At 45.2% G+C, this 16,417-nt stretch overlaps 1 protein-coding gene across 1 annotated transcript in view; it reads right to left on the bottom strand.

Annotated features, from left to right (window-relative positions):
- Positions 1-3,550: 3,550 nt before the first annotated feature.
- LOC138453075 (adhesion G-protein coupled receptor F3-like) overlaps positions 3,551-16,417 on the bottom strand; it is a 124,738-nt gene continuing 111,871 nt past the window's right edge. The window contains exon 6 of the mRNA XM_069605581.1: positions 3,551-4,386. The gene's annotated coding sequence lies outside the window, so the exon portion shown is untranslated. The remainder of the gene's footprint in view (positions 4,387-16,417) is intronic.

The raw sequence follows: 16,417 nt of genomic DNA on the forward strand, positions 1-16,417 counted from the left end.
AAATGTTGTGGCTAATGAGGTACTAACACTCAGTCCAAAGGAAAACAAAGTGAAGTCTTCAAATGTTGTGACTAATGAGGTAGGTACACTCAGTCCAAAGGAAAACAGAGTGAAGTCTACAAACATTGTGAATAATAATGTACTAACTCTCAGTCCAAATGAAAACATAGTGACGTCTACATATGTTGTGAATAATAAGGTACTAACACTCAGTCCAAAGGTAATCAGAGTGAAGTCTACAAACGTTGTGAATGCTAAGTGTGAGGGTGCCGTAGTGAGAGATCGACACACAGGTGGCATTTGTCTTGCTACAGACTTTCATTTAAATGAAAGTAGGGTTGGGGAAAGGCCTCACTGGCCCTAACGCTAAGAGGGTTTCCCCGCCTCAAGACAAATCTCAAATGGGTCCGTAAGGATGACAAATAAAGATAAGTCCACTATCATGTTAAAGCCCCTAAATCTAGCCCTCACACTTACAACTCAATATAAAGTGCAAAGGGGTTGTCTTCTCAGTGGGTCATTCATAGGTCATAGTTCATTTCCAAGTTCCAAAGTTTCAACTGGTGCAAAAGCCACAGGGGTCAAGAGAGTGCCTCCCTTCTCTTCACAGTGTTCAGAATTCCCAGGGGAAATGACTCCCTTCCCCAGGTTTCTTTTCCACTTCCTTGAGGAGCCAAGAGAATGGTATCCAGTCAAATTTTCAAAAATACATTTTCGAAATGCCATTTTGTCGAAAAAAAATGCAGAAATAAAAAATTTGGAATTTTTTTTTTCATTTTCTATGTTTTATTTTTGTTTTGTTCGTAAAAAAAAGTGTCAAAAATAAAAAAAACCAAGGGGTTGGGGGAACCCCCCATTTAAAAATAAAACAAAATAAAAAACATTCAAAAACATTTTTTTCGCCATTTTGGTGTCCAAAAAATGGCATTTCGAAAATGTGACGTTCGGAAAAGTCACTATAAACCCAAGAGAATATCTCCCTTTTCTTAGCTTTGCCAAAATGTTCAGAAATCCCAGGGGCTGTTTCCCCTCCACAGGTTTCTCTTCCTTTGCACAGCCAACCGGGTTCACTCTTCTCCCCGGTTATGTGACTGAAAAGAGGAGTAACATTTGTCTTTCTTATATAGGTGTGTGTCCCAGACTGAGACTCGCCTGGTTTCCACAGTTCTCTTTCTAGGTAGACTTGGTGTACTCTCCTGCCAAGTACTACTTATTGCACAGCTGACTTGGTTCACCTTTCTCCCAGGTACTGTGACTATGAGGATGAGCAGTTGATGTCACGAGTGTGAGTCCCAGACTCGCCTGTCTTCAGTACTTCTCCTTTTCGGTAGGCTTGGTTACTCTCCTGCCAAGCACTACCATATATTATCATAAGTATGACAGTTTCATCAATATTACTTTCACAGTCCCAGACACTCTGTTTGGTGTATTTCTCCCCCTTCTCTGCTTGCCACCAATTCATCTTACTTTCAGGGTCCAAGAGCCTATGTTTGGGGTATTTCTCCCCATTCGCTGCTTGCCACCATCTTCTCTGCTTCCTAGTGTTTTTCTGCCCCTCTGTGTACCTGTTTTCCTGGTTTGCAAGGGCGTCCGTCCACTCGTAGCTTCCTCCGTCAGCCGCGGAACTCGTGGTGCTTGGGAGGCTAAGTTTGGTCTGAAGCGGCTCCGCAGTACCAACTGTCCTTCTGGAAGCCATTGCGCTTCCCAAGCTTCAGGACCACCCGTCGCCCTTGTCCACTAGCCTGCCGTCCCTTCCTCTATCTCAGGACCGGCTACAGAGCTCTCAGCTTCTTCCTGGGCATCCCGTCTTTCTCCCTGTCCCTTCATGGTCCCTTCCCTAGCTGCTCCTCCAGGGAGGACTGTTCCCCGTAGCAAGACCTTCTTTCCTTTTTAGTTCATAGCCAGGTTCAGCTAGATTTGATAGCTGGTTTGCTCACTGTGGTTCCGCGGGGTGCTCTTCCACACTCTGCACATTTGCTTCGTCTCAGTACATTTCTCTATGGTGTTATAACTGTTCTTTTTCGTCTCAGTACTATTTAGGGGAGGATAACGTTCTACTTTGCTCACATACATAGAAGTATGAGATTCCAGGATTCTGGAGAGGGTAAGATGGGGAGGGAGCTAGGAGCTGGGACACTGGTAGGAATATACTGTGTCTCTCCTAGGGTGTCATCCCTCATCCTATGAGGGGTTTCCCTCCCCATCTGATCCTCCCGCAGTGCACCACCCCCATGGGGATTCTTGGGCTGTGGCCGCACTGCCCTGGCCACAGGAGAAGGGTTCTCTCCCATGGGCGAAAGAACGACATGCAAGTATTCATCACATAAGGTACTGACATTCAGTCCATAGTTAAACAGAGTGAAGTCTACAAACATTTTGAATGCCAAGGTACTAACCCTCAGTCCAAAGGTAAACAGAGAACTCTACAAAGGTTGTGGGGGTTAAGGTACCAACCCTCAGTCAAAAGGTGAAGAGAGTGAAGTCTACCAAAGTTGGGAAAGGCACGGCTTAGGTACCAACATTCAGTCCAAGGTAACCTTTTCCCTAATGTAAAGTACATTTAAAAAAAATATTAAACCATAATTCACAGTGCATACTCACTTTAACTATATCATTGCTGTAAGATATCTGACAAGTAAAGCAAGTGCTGTGAACTCATGGTGTAGTGTGAGTAAGGTTTAACTTGATGGACTTTTCCAACATTCATTTTTTACTTAACAATGACAATTAAAGTACACCAAGTTTAGCCTGAGTCAACATATGTCAAATTTGTTGAACTTGAATGGATGAGGCCGAAAGTTGCAGAGTTATAGGTATTAAATCTTTCCTATGTTATGTGTAAGTAACCTTAACATATAAAACAGTAGCTTGCTGCTTCTTAGACTGTAATTCTCACGTAGTATTACACATTGCCATCAACTCTACTCAGTTTGTTGTAATTGAATTCATGTTGAGGAGGGAGCTTGATAAAATGTCTTCGATTATGTCACACGAGGGGTGGTTTATTGGAATCTGAAGCAGAACACTTCACCATCCGGGGAGGCTACTACATTGTTATGGAGGAATTTCTGATTAGGTTTTGTAATTAAGAGAACACAATCTCGCAGGAAAATTCAATACATGTTAGGCAAGAAAGTACAGTAGGATACAGTTGTATCCTGTTGAAGCACATTCATTGCCTGGCACACAACATGCTGGCAAACGTCCAACATATCATTAAAACAATTGAAAAATATAAAGTGAATGGTTAACCTGGGTAAATACATAATCAACACTGTTGGACAATAACAACTAAGGATATATATATATATATATATAATGACAACATAAAAAATTAACAATGAAGTGGAGACCAGATGGGAATGGATTAAATAATACCACCCAATGCATGTCATGATCACTTGTTTGCACCGTTTGGTGTTTTTTTCAGTTCAACATTTTTTATTGAATTTCAAATTATAGAATAATATACATATACCAAACTAATAAACAGAAGGTCAAAGTAATACCAGAAGGAAATGATAATATATGAGGTATTACATAGGTAGGGATGCATGCTGACCAAGTGCACTTGTCTGTGGCCCTTCTTTAAAAAAAATATTTTAATACTACAAATGAAAAAAGAATGTACAGTTAAAAAACATAAAAATGTAAACTAAAAACTCAACAAGACGTTATCCTCCAACTAGCTATGATGTAAACGAATATAGTAAAGAGAGGATAGGTTCGGCAATACAGTAGATGTCTATAACCAAAGAGGATAAAGATCATATGATCGAGGGGTCAGGTCATAAAAGAAAAGTTGGGGGGACTCATTAACATATCACTTAAATTAGCATATCAACGTGCCCTCTGAAAAAAGTGGGGGCACTCCGTCCACCCGCCTGTACCCCCGACTTGAGCCCCGAATGACCACAGAAATATAAAGCTAATCAGTATTTGTGTTGGTTTACATTTCCAAAGAGTTGAGTTCTTATTCAACTGAACAGCATGAGTGTACAGACAGAAGTTATTTGAACATCTTTCCAATTAGAGGTAATGGATTTCATAGCTGTAACAGCAATTAAACAAATAATTTCATCTGCAAAAATGGCAATTTATATAAAAGAGCATTTGATATAAAATTAACCAAATTCTAAGACACTGTGCGAGCCTCACATGTGATTCACCAAACATGTAGTCAATAGTTTGAATATTTAGACATTTGCATACTGTAGGGTGAGTCTGATCATTTGACCTTGTGGGGCCAAATTGCGGTGCGTATTGAATAATGAACATATCTTTGAGATTCAGATCTGAACACTGGGAGGCATCCTGAGTAATAAGCAACCACATCTTCTTCCAGTTTTATGGTGTACATCTTGCCTCTATGGGTTTTCCAGACTCCTGTTACAAGGAAATAAATGAAAGTTCATTTCTCTAAACTTTAGAAGGCATTTCAAGTGCGCAGCAATATATTGTTTAGGATAATGGCATATGCGCTGAGGCTATGGATGGTTTTTCATTTGAGCATCTTTTTTAAACAGCAATAACATCAAGAATGATCTATGTGTAGCTATAAACCAGCGGATTTGTTCCACCTAGTGGATAAGAGTGACATCTGATAGATAACCTCATTCCACCAGCGAGGTGCTTGCCCAGTTCTGTTTTTTCTTTTAATTCCAGGCCTTGTATGTTTACTCCTCCCATCATAAGTACAGGTAAACTCCTCCTAGGATGCGAAGAATAATCAGGAGAGGACAAGCCCCTCCCAAAAGAGGCGTGTTGGTCCCCAGCATCCCATTTATACTCCCTACACTCTCCCCATGGGTGGAGAAGGGAGGAATGAGGGGCACACAGACAACATAGATGGACACCTCACTCGCTAGCATCTAATGCCAGGTTTATTGACACACCCCCTCTCCCCCCCCCCCTTCTTTGCCATATGCTCAAGCATGGATATAGGAAACACATTGGAAACAACGAGGAAATTGTACATACCATAGCATACATGGAATATATGGATTAGAGGTTACGAGTAAAGTTCACATATTTACATACAGTATTGTGAGATTAGTAGAGGGCCATGGGTTTTTCAACTGGTGTTGCCATAAGTTTACCCCAAAAACAAATGGCGTTGTTGTGTACAAAACTAGGTTCTATGTTCGTTTGCTGACTTGTTTTTTCTTCGATGGAAATTTTCCTGTCAAAATTCCATCTAAAAAATGAATCGATTTTTTTTTATTTTTAGGATAGATATGTTTTAGGTTATAAAATAAAGATAAGGGAGGGTTTAGGGTTCTTCCCCCAAACCCTCCCTTCTCTTTTTTTTATAACCTACCCCAACCCCCGCCACCTCTACGCTCTCTATAGGTCAATAAGATTTTTCAATGGAATTTGGGTGTAAAAAATTCCATCGGGGGAAAGGAAAACGTCAGCAAAACGATGGTATACTCAATATATCAAAGGCCACTGCTATTTTCTATGGAACAACACTATAGCCAGGAAAACCACCAGTTTTTGCTGTTTACCCATAGAACTAAACATTCACAGGGCTGACAATTTTGAAATATTTGGGGCCAGCCCAGGGCCGGTGCTATCACTAGGCATGGATGGCACTTGCCTATAATGCGCAAATCTTAGAGTGGTAAATGCCACCTCCACTACCGTAAGTCATGATATTCTCTCTCTGTCTCCCGTCCGCGTCTCTTAGAGCTGCATTCACCCTGTCTGCCGGCTGTGCTGCGCCCGCAGCAGCAGAAGGTCCCGTGAAGGTTGGGGTCGGGTCAGTGGGCATGGTGGCGTACCCCTCGCACGAGCCGAGCAGCGCACGTGCCATCTACCCCCCTGGTGACTCTGGTCTGGGCTCGTGCCTCAAATGCTGCCTGCGTTCAGCAAGCATTCTTACCTCAACCGACGGCTGTGGTGGCCTGTGCCTGCCTTCCCTCTGCTGACCTGCCCGCTGGCAGCCGCCTGCCTGCATCCTGGTCCTGTCCCGGACTGCCACCACCAGCCCTGCACTCGCTGCTGCAGCAGCTGTGCGCCAGTAGCCTGCCGAGGCCAGGCCAGCTAGGCCCCGAGCATGGCCCTGGCCCCTGCTGAGACTAGTCAGTGAACTGACTGACTGACAGGTGAGTTGCCGACTGTAACTGCTTAATACATTGTACTGCCAAATATATGCCGGTGGGTGCATGTCCCCGCCAATGCGCCATCCCTATCTTTTGTGATTAAAGGTTATAATATTGCCTAATTTGTGTGTCTAGCTGGCAGTGACTGAGTGCCTGCCTGGGCCGGTCCCCTGGCTGCGGCACGGCGAGGCGGGCGTGCTGTGCACTGATTTCCTTTAGTGCATTTGTTAGTACACTTAGTGGAATTCGTGCCACCCTGTGCTCTCTTAGTTTAACTGTCCTGCAGTGAAGTGAGCTGTACGTGGTGTATGACCCCACGGCCCACCGTATGCCTCAGTCCGCGGAAAGCATTAAATCACCCCTCTCCCTCTCCCGGTTAAGCGGTGGGACATATAGGCTGCGGCGAGCAGCACTATGCCCAGCATGACTAACCAATGCAACCGCTGAAGATGGAGCCCTTCCAATAGGTGCAGGTCACCAGACACACGCTTCACAGGAAGTAAAGCAGTACGAAAGCATTCACTACAAGCATGTGTGAGTGTGACAGAGAGTTGGACGCATTGCTCCAAATCCACCGAAGCAGGCACATGAGGAAGCTAACGAAAAAAAAAGAAACATTGTTGGGAACTCCTAAAACCGGGACCCAGCCTTGCTTGAACTGTGGTGAAGTGACCCATCCCTGATTCCCTGCCACAGCAAAGCACATCTAAGGAAGGTCATCTTTGGCCTGTGAAGCCAGGAATGACATTCATGTGGCCTGATGCTTGTGTGGCCTCTATCCCCCCGGCTGAAAGTGCCTCCAAGGGAAATCCAAGGAGGCTCGAGCACATCTAATAACAAGATCCTAAATCAGCCGCAGCCTGTATTATCCTGCAAAAGAGCTGCAATCTCGCTCAAATAGGATGCATTCATTTATTTATTTATTTATTGCATTTGATTACACGCCCAAACCTGTGGGTGTCACAGCAACACTTCTTCTGGACAGAAATCTTGCTGGCATTCTTTCTGACCAACAGGCACAAAGACATGTTTAGGTCTCCAAGGTTGTACATGAGTCGCAGTGCAGTCCCATTCTGCAGTGCACACAGCACAACCTCTTCCGGGGAGTGGGGACGGAAAGTCTGAAGGGCTGTGACTTCCGGGATAGCAAACAGAACTTGTACCCCTGCTTTCCAAGGGCTGAAATGCAAGTTGGTACATTCTGAGTTCTGTATGATTTTCTGCCTCATGACACAGACTATGGACGCGTGGTGACGTCCACTCCTGGTGACTGAGCCGTGGAAAAAGTGTGATATTACACTGTCTGTTGGTGGATATTGAGAAAGGTATACATAACCTGTAGGTATTTATTTGAGTAATTCCCAGCTCCAATCTGCGGAGAAGCGATATATGTTATTTTATAGTTTTTAGTTGTATATAGTTGTTTATAGTTGTTTATAGTTGTATAGCTCAAGCAGTCAGTGGTGTAGTTTCATAATGCTTATTTATAGCTAGTTAGTGCCCCACTTTGCTGCCCGCGCCCCCAGGCTCAGGTAGCGCAGAGTTTAGACCATGGACGCTTGATAGAAAGGGTTGCCTCCTGTGTAAGTGGGTGGTGACCATGGCTACTATGTTGAGCATGATGGTTCGACATGCGACTGCAGGGAACGTTACTGCTGTTTTTACGTGCAAGCGTATCAAAAGTGAGCATGCGCCATTGCCTCAAGGATAGAGCCCGTGCAAGGCGCTGCAGTGGGTGGTTGCAAGCCTGCTGTGAGGTGAATGGATGGAACCATGGAGACATTAAATGGAACACAGAGGTGTGACTGAACACACCAGTGGTGAATGGAAGCTGGGAGGGGGGGTGGAGGGAGTGAAAGGTAACACGTGAGAAGATTGAAGCATAGTGAGGGGTGAACGGGGCAGGATCGGACTGGGGGACATAAAATTGTCTCAGGCACCAATGAAAAAGTGGCCCTCAGTTGCAAATAGCAATTCATTCCTTTTGTGCCAGACTCAATATTATCGAAGGAGGAGTTTTTAAAATTTTTTTATAAACATGTGATGCAAATTGTACACTTTAAAGAATATTTATCCAGCAACACTGAGCAAAACTACTAGCCGCAGAGTGAAGTCACTCATCGAACTGGCACACATAGACCAGATAAACTGGCCCAGACCGGCATTTTGCATTTTTGGTTCGGGCATTGCCCTATTGTCCTAAAGACCAGTCCGCGCCTAGAATGGGGACATTAAAAGGGCGAATGGGACATGGAAGGGGTACAGAGCGTGGAGATGTGACTGGGGACATTGAGCGGGTGACCAGCACTTGTGAAAGGTGATTAAATCAGATGGGCAGTGAGTGGAACATGGAAGGAGCGACGAGAACATGTAGGCGGAGACCAGACATGGCAAAGCCTGCCGAATGGGAACATGGGTGTCAGTGGATGAGAATATCTGTGAATTAGGGAGCTGGAAGCGGGGGGCGTGACGGGTCTGTGTTAATATAGATGGGTTTACGCTTATGGAGATGGACAGTACCAGGGGAAATCCTACACGACCCGGTCGTGAGAGAGACCATCAGAGAACGAACAGAAGAATATTTCAAAGAGAACCACACACAGGACGTATCCAAGTCAACCCTGTGGGAGGCCTTCAAGGCGGTAATACGAGGCCAGATCATCTTGATCACAACACAAAGAACCAAACTGAATAACAAATGGGAGGCAGAACTAGAAGAAAAGAGCACGGAACTAAGAGCAGAAATGGCACACAACAACTCATCGAAAGTTAAAAGAGCGTACAGGCATATCCAGGGCCAACTGGAAGCCCTACGAACTAAGCAGGCAGAAAGGCAACTCCTATACCTGAAGCAATGGTACTACGTAAAGTCGAATAAGGCAGACAAACTACTCGCCAGACAGCTACGGGGCAAACGTCAAACCCAATCGATAAAAGCCCTTATAGACGATCATGGCCAAAAACGCACGCTGACAACCGAGATTGGGAAGATTTTCCAACAGTACTACCAAAACGCTGTTTGCCACGGAGAACCCAAGAGAAGAAGACCAGATTACTTACCTCGAAAACGTGACTCTACAATCGGTGACCCAAGAGGAGAAAATAAAACTAGATGAACTCATTACCGAAGAGGAGGTGGAGATGGCGATTCGGGACCTTCCAAAAAATAAAGCACTAGGGCCGGACGGATTTACAGCACAATTCTATAAAACATACATAAAGGAACTGACCCCGCACTTAACAGGACTGTTCAATACCTTCAAAGACCGTGCGGACATCACCCCCTCTATGAATGAAGCCAAGATCCTAGTCTTTCATAAACAAGGAAAGGATCCGGAATCGGCAACCTCGTATCGCCCCATCGCATTAATAAATTTAGACGCGAAACTCTACACTAAAATCTTGGCCAAAAGCTTGTCGGAGGTCCTCCCCAGGCTGATCCATGAAGACCAGTCGGGTTTCATCCCTAATAGAATGAATCACGATAATATCAGAAGAATTACTCACCTTATTGAAAAGACGGGACACACAAGATCAGCGGCCATACTCCTAGCGCTCAATGCTGAAAAAGCATTTGACCGGGTGGAATGGACGCTGCTATTTCGCATTCTAGAGAAAATGGGAATGGGGGAAGAATATATAAAGATGATTCGCGCAAACTACAATACTCCGTCAGCTCGGCTCGCGGTGAATGGGGAACTCTCAGACTCGTCCAAAATACGAAGAGGCACCAGACAGGGATGCCCACTTTCCCCACTTCTGTACGCAATACTCCTGGAACCGCTCCTACAGAAAATCAGAGAAACCCCTGAAATTCAAGGACTCAATATGGGAGGGACATCACACAAAGTGATGGCATACGCTGATGACATGTTGGTGGCACTATCGAACCCAGAAGATTCCCTCCCGACGTTAATGAGAGCAATAGAGACCTACGGCTCCATTTCTGGTTTGAAAATCAATAGACATAAATCCGAAATCCTAATCCTGGCAGGCAACCATGAAGACGTTTGCAACCAAGCCGCGGATATACAGTTAAAGATAGCAAAGAAAGGGATCAAATATGTGGGCATAATCCTCACGAACAAAATCACTAACCTCTACGCAGAGAATCTTCCGAACCTACTAGAAAGAACCAAAGAGGATCTGGCAAAATGGAATCCACCTACGACCTCATGGTGGGGCAGAATGACAGTAGTGAAGATGGTGGTCTTACCAAGACTTTTGTATACCTTCCAGGTACTCCCAATCAGGATTCCCCCCTCCTTTTTCAAAGCAGTTACAAAGCCAACACCAGAATACATATGGCAGAAAAAAACACCGAGACTATTGAATCAGACGTTAACAGCACCTAGAGAGTGGGGGGTATGGCGCTCCCTCACTTTAAAAGATACTATGAAGCGGCCCAGTTATGGGTTCTCAAAGAATGGATTCCTGAGGACTCCCAAAAGATATGGGAGGCACAAGACAGAGCAGTAGCCAGGAATCGACTCCGTAAACTTCTATGGACCAAACCAGAATATAGACACCAAAACGTCTGCATTAGCGAAGTGATGAGCACCCCACTAGACATATGGAATAAATCAACCAAAAAAGGAATTCTAACAATCAATCCTGCCCCCTATATGCCCATACTAGACAACCCGGAATTCCAACCTGGCTTAGAGAAGGGAGCATATCAGAAGTGGGAGGAAGCGGATTGTACAAAAGTCGGAGATATGTTCGTCGGACAAAGAATCAGATCATTCACTGAATGCAGAGTACTACACCTGAACCTATCGCAAAAGGACAAATTCAAATATGACCAACTCTGTCATTGCCTTTCCACACCACGAATAAAGCAAGCGGTGAGCAGAGACCCAACTCCATTTGAAAATTACATACTTACGCACACTGGATTAAAAAAATTCGTATCGACCACTTACAGATTCCTCAACACACCAACAGAAGTTGTCAAGTGGCAATACATGAAACGATGGAATACAACGCTGGAGAAAGAGATAACAAAGCAACAATGGGACTATCTATGGTGCATTATCCCAAAATGGTCTAAAGCCATCCAAGTAAAGGAAGCATGGATAAAATGATTCAATGGCACTATACTCCGGAAAGACTACATAAAATGTATCATACCACCTCCGATAAATGCTGGAGGGGATGCAACGCGGCAGGGAACTGGAGACACATCTGGTGGGACTGTCCCAAACTAACACAATTCTGGGCAGACGTAAAAGCACACATGCAAGCCATGTTCAATGGCACCGAGAATCTGCAGGAAGAGGTGTGGATGTGTGGACTGTGGAACCCAAAAGACAGGACCCTGACGATCTCTCAAAAAAAGAACTTCATGGGACTGCTAACAGCGACCTGGCTAGAAATATCGCAAAAATGGAAACAACAATCCCCTCCGTCCAATCTGGACTGGATCAGAAGAATCTGGTCTCATATTGCCATGGAAAGAATTGCGTACAACATCCAGAGAGAATCCCAAAAATTCTACACAAACTGGGGAACGGCACTAGAACATTTACAGAGCGATTATATGCTACAATGGTGCCCCCATAAACTTTGTATAATAGACCTATTTACCTAAACTAAAATTCCGAGGACCTGAATTCAGAACAGAGCCAATCGTCCCAAACCGGTGGGAGGGAGGGGAGGGAGAGGATGGGTAGTTCTTAGGACTGTATCTCAGTCCCGTTGTATGAATGCTTACCTTGTATTTTGCTGCAAATCACAATAAAAATAATTTGAAAAAAAAAATATAGATGGGTTTATTAAATTATTTTAAGCCAATCGTCCGGCATTGCACACATTTGTTCATGTAGGTGTATTTCACAGTGCCAGTTCGCAGAGAGAATTGTGTAAACAGAGCCTCCATACTCTGAAAGAGGGAGTGGGAGTAAAAGCAAACTTTGTAAATATATTTGAAGCATGGAAGGGGTCACTCTTGTAGATCGTGCTAAGCTTAACAGATGGGCAGATGACCTCTGTAACTCTCCTCTCCCCTCCTGCCCCCACCAATGAATTTGCCCTGTTTGGCACTGAAGCCCGGCTCAGCCTGGCAGACTTGATGCCAGCAGGTCTTTGTTCCCATGACTGCTGACTGTGCAACAACCGTCATGTTTGCCCGCTATGCGCAGAGAGGTGGTGGGCATGGGGCCAAGATCTCATTGCTGCCCAGAGTGGGGGGTGGGGGGCAGGGCACCAATCAGACAGTTTGTCTAGGGTGGCAAAAATCTGTGCACCGTTCCTGGACCAGCCATCGTGACATGCTAGCCACTAGGAAATAAAATGTGTTGCTCAGGATCACACACTTTGGTTAAGGGGTGAAGTTAGAATTTGAGCTCAGCCTGCAATTCCTGCTCTTGACCACATTGTTCTGCAGTTCTTGTCGCACAGCAAGACACCAATATTGGAGGCACTAACTGTATGTGCTGCATCCAACCGAAAATGCATCGTCAGATGAATTGATCATCCAAGATTTTAGTTATCAAGAACAGGCTTCGAGCCTCAGCAGCGCACTATCAAGCATTATGACGTGTTTTGTACCCAGTCACTTTTAAGTGACTTTGTTGTACCTGCAAGTTGTTTTGAACACACAATATACATACATGATTCTTTTTCCTACACCACAGTGGACCTGATTCTTAGAGCTTTTCCCAATAGTCATTTCTGCAGCACATAAGTTTCACTCCAACACCTTTCGGACCCGCGGGCCCTCACCCTCCCAGCCGCCGTGATTGAGCTCCCATCTCTAATGCTGAGGACACTCCTGTAACCACCGTTCTTCTGCCCCCCTAACCTCCTTTGCCTGCAAACCTTGAGTAGTGATTGAAGTGCCTACACAATGTTCAACTATTTTACTAACGTGAAAGGTTCTATCACATGTTTCTCATCAATTTCTAACCTAACAGACACAAATATGTTGCCCTACTTTTAACAGGGTGACTACGACCCTTAACATTAGCCATTAATAAATAACATATGGAAAGTTATTAGTAGGTTGTGGTCAAATAAAATAAAGCAAAAATATAGGTATTTGCAAGAGGCGATAGTCAACATTTAATCAACAGCAGTCATCCATGCAGTAGATTGGGCCAACAAACGATGGCAAGGACGATAAGGAGGGTTACCCCATTGTGGCCAGAGCAACCCCTTTTCCTTCCAGATCTGACATTACTAATGAATATACATGTTTTTGCAGTATATCATTAAATATAGTAACCTTGAATTGAGAGGGCACACAATGGCCCTCCGCATAATTGCAATATCAATCTGTGCCCATGGATTTTGCACAGTGGACCTGATTCTTAGAGCTTTTCCCAATAGTCATTTCAGCAGCAAATAAGTTTCACTCCAACACCTTTCGGACCCGCGGGCCCTCACCCTCCCAGCCGCCGTGATTGAGCTCCCATCTCTAATGCTGAGGACACTCCTGTAACCACCGTTCTTCTGCCCCCCAACCTCCTTTGCCTGCAAACCTTGGTCTCCCACCCCTGCTACCACCCCTAAACCCCATTCACCCATCCAGACTCCTTCCCTCTTGCCATCCTGCACCATGCAACTGGCACGCCACTTCTCTCCCTCACTTCCAGCTTCCTGCACACATGGACTGTCCCTAACGTTAGGGCTTGGGCATGCAGAAGCCAATCTTTATGGGAAAGTGGGGAGGAACAGTAGAGCTTGAAGGCTGGGTCGATAGCTTCCATGCCAAATCGATGATAGCATTTCATGATTTCTCCATCTGCTTGTGTCTTCATACACTACTTCATATGATGTAAACATTCTGATTGCCTCTATCCCAAAAAATTAAACTGCTCTGTTGTTTTGTTCTCCACAAAGGGTGTTTCTTTTGAGCCCTTCACATCTAACAGCTTCACAAATGACTTAAGCAATATAACCTGAGCAGGGGGGCATATGTTAGAAGCCTGAGTGAAGCGACGGATATGCCGTTAGCCCAGGGCATTACCTGATTGGTAATGCCCTCCCCTGAGAGGAGAATATTGCTATTAGTACCATGGCACATTGTGCTGGAGTACTAATAGTTGGTTTTATTTCTTCAAGTTGAGAAAACAGCATATTTGCAGTGTCTCAACTGGAGAAAAAACTACAAAACAAAATGGCTGCCATGGATCCAGGAGAAGGTAACTCCATGTAGTCCCTTCTCCCTTTCTATGGTACCCATTTCTAGAAGGAGATACACTGAAAACACTGAGTGTTACTGGTGCCGGCGAGAGACGGAGGAGCGCAAGGTAGTTGGGACGGGGTGGAGGGGGGTAGGGAGGTATGGAAATTGGGATTGCAGTGCGGGGGGCGCACTTACCTGATTCCCTAAGAGTGAAGATGACAGTCTCCTGCTCTGAGGAGGCTCGGAGCGAGGGCTTCATTGTGTGGTTAAAAACCCCACTCAGCCTCCTGAATGGCTGGGAGGCCGCCAGCCCCCCCGCCGGGTACTAATTAATAGAACTGCAATACATCTACATAAGATACAGTTGATCTCTGAAGGGATGCGTGCTAGTAGGGTGGCATTATCTATGTGTAAAGTAGCAGTAGATGTCTGCCCTGCACCCATGAGGGTTCTCTGTAGAAAGCCACTGTTTCACAGACTTTGCAATTTCTCTTATCCTATCAGGTGGTTACCTCCGCTCTGCACTTACCTGTTGGGCGGTAGACCTACCTCTTCGCCTGGGAGGCATCCGCCCATGCACTTTCCTGTTGCCATCCCCCCCATGGGCACCTCTGGCACTTCCTCCCTTGGTTAGCCCTAATAGCACCTAGCCCACACTGCATCCCCCTTTTTTCCTTTTGTTTTCCCTGCACTTGCACACTGTGAATGTCACAAGGCCTAGTTGGACCATTGTCCGTTTCTATTTATTCATTGTCAATTTCATTGTTTTTTTGCTCAGTTCTTCCACCTTTTCACCCACATACATCCCTAACTCGATCAATGCCTCCCATAAAATGTTCCTATCAACATAATCGAAGGATCTGCTGAGTACAGATTCCATGTAAAGGCCTAACACGTGTTCCTTTTTTTAATTTTTATTGTGTTTCTTGTACAAATTGTACATTTACACAAACGGATATGTTATGTTATGTTACTTTGCATTTATATAGCGCCTTATGTACCATTGGTATGGTCTGAAGGCGCTGGTAGGTTGAATGCCCTCGGGAACCAAAGTTCAAGTCAGTAGAGAGAGTAGAGTGAGTCAAAGTTGCATGTGAGCACCGGATATGTGTGCAGCTGGTGTGGCATTCATGTAATAGCTGCTTCATAACGGTAGGTGTGGTGGTTGAGGGATCAGGGGTATGTGTTCGTTCTGGCAGGTTTTATCCAGACCGGATGTGGCTGCGTTAGGCCTGAGGAGAACGCCTGGCTGGGGGTGTGAAACCAGCAGTGATTAGTTAGGGAGATGTGGAGTATGAGGCTGATGTTGGTATGAGAACATCTGTACCGGATGGTGTCATAGTATCTCTGTGTTCTAGTTGAATGGTGGTGTAAAGAGGAGAGTAAGCATGGTGATGTGATAAGATGGTTTACATGCTCTTTCAAACGTTACATGTATTCCAAACCATTCATGTATGTCGCGCACTCCTGTGTGATCTAGTCCATTCCACGCACTCTAGTTCATTCCACGCACTCCGAAACATTCCACGCACTCCAAAGCATTCCACGCACTCCGAAGCATTCCACGCACTCCGAAACAATCCACTCCATGCACTCCAAAACATTCCACAGACTCTGCACCGTTCCATGCACTCTGCACCGTTCCACGCACTCCGCACCGTTCCACGCACTCCAGTCCTTTCCACGCACTCCAGTCCTTTCTGCGCACTCCAGTCCATTTCATGCCCTCGGATCTGTTCATGTACACATTTTCCTCTGTACCTTCCACCTATTTCACCCGTATCTTTCACATGTTACATCTGTACCTTCCACTTACTTCATCCGTTCAATTCACACACGTCTCCATTCCATTCACCTACGTCCCCATTCCCTCCACGTACGTCACCATTCCTTCCCGGTACGCCCCCATTCCATCCATATACGTCATCCGTTCCATCCATATACCTTATCTGCTCCATCTACATACGTCACCCGTTCTATCCACATACGTCACCCGTTCTATCCACATACATCACCCGTTCTATTCGCAATACATCACTCGTTCTATCCATATACGTCACCCATTCATCCGCATACTTCACCCGTTCCGTCCACTCTATGCAACTCATCCGCTCTACACAACTCATCCGTTCTACGCAACACATACTTCACCTGTTCCGTCCGCTCTACGCAACTCATC

The sequence above is a fragment of the Ambystoma mexicanum genome, chromosome 4p, assembly GCF_040938575.1.
Source record: "Ambystoma mexicanum isolate Mex_15411 chromosome 4p, UKY_AmexF1_1, whole genome shotgun sequence".
Classification (NCBI taxonomy): Eukaryota; Metazoa; Chordata; class Amphibia; order Caudata; family Ambystomatidae; genus Ambystoma; species Ambystoma mexicanum.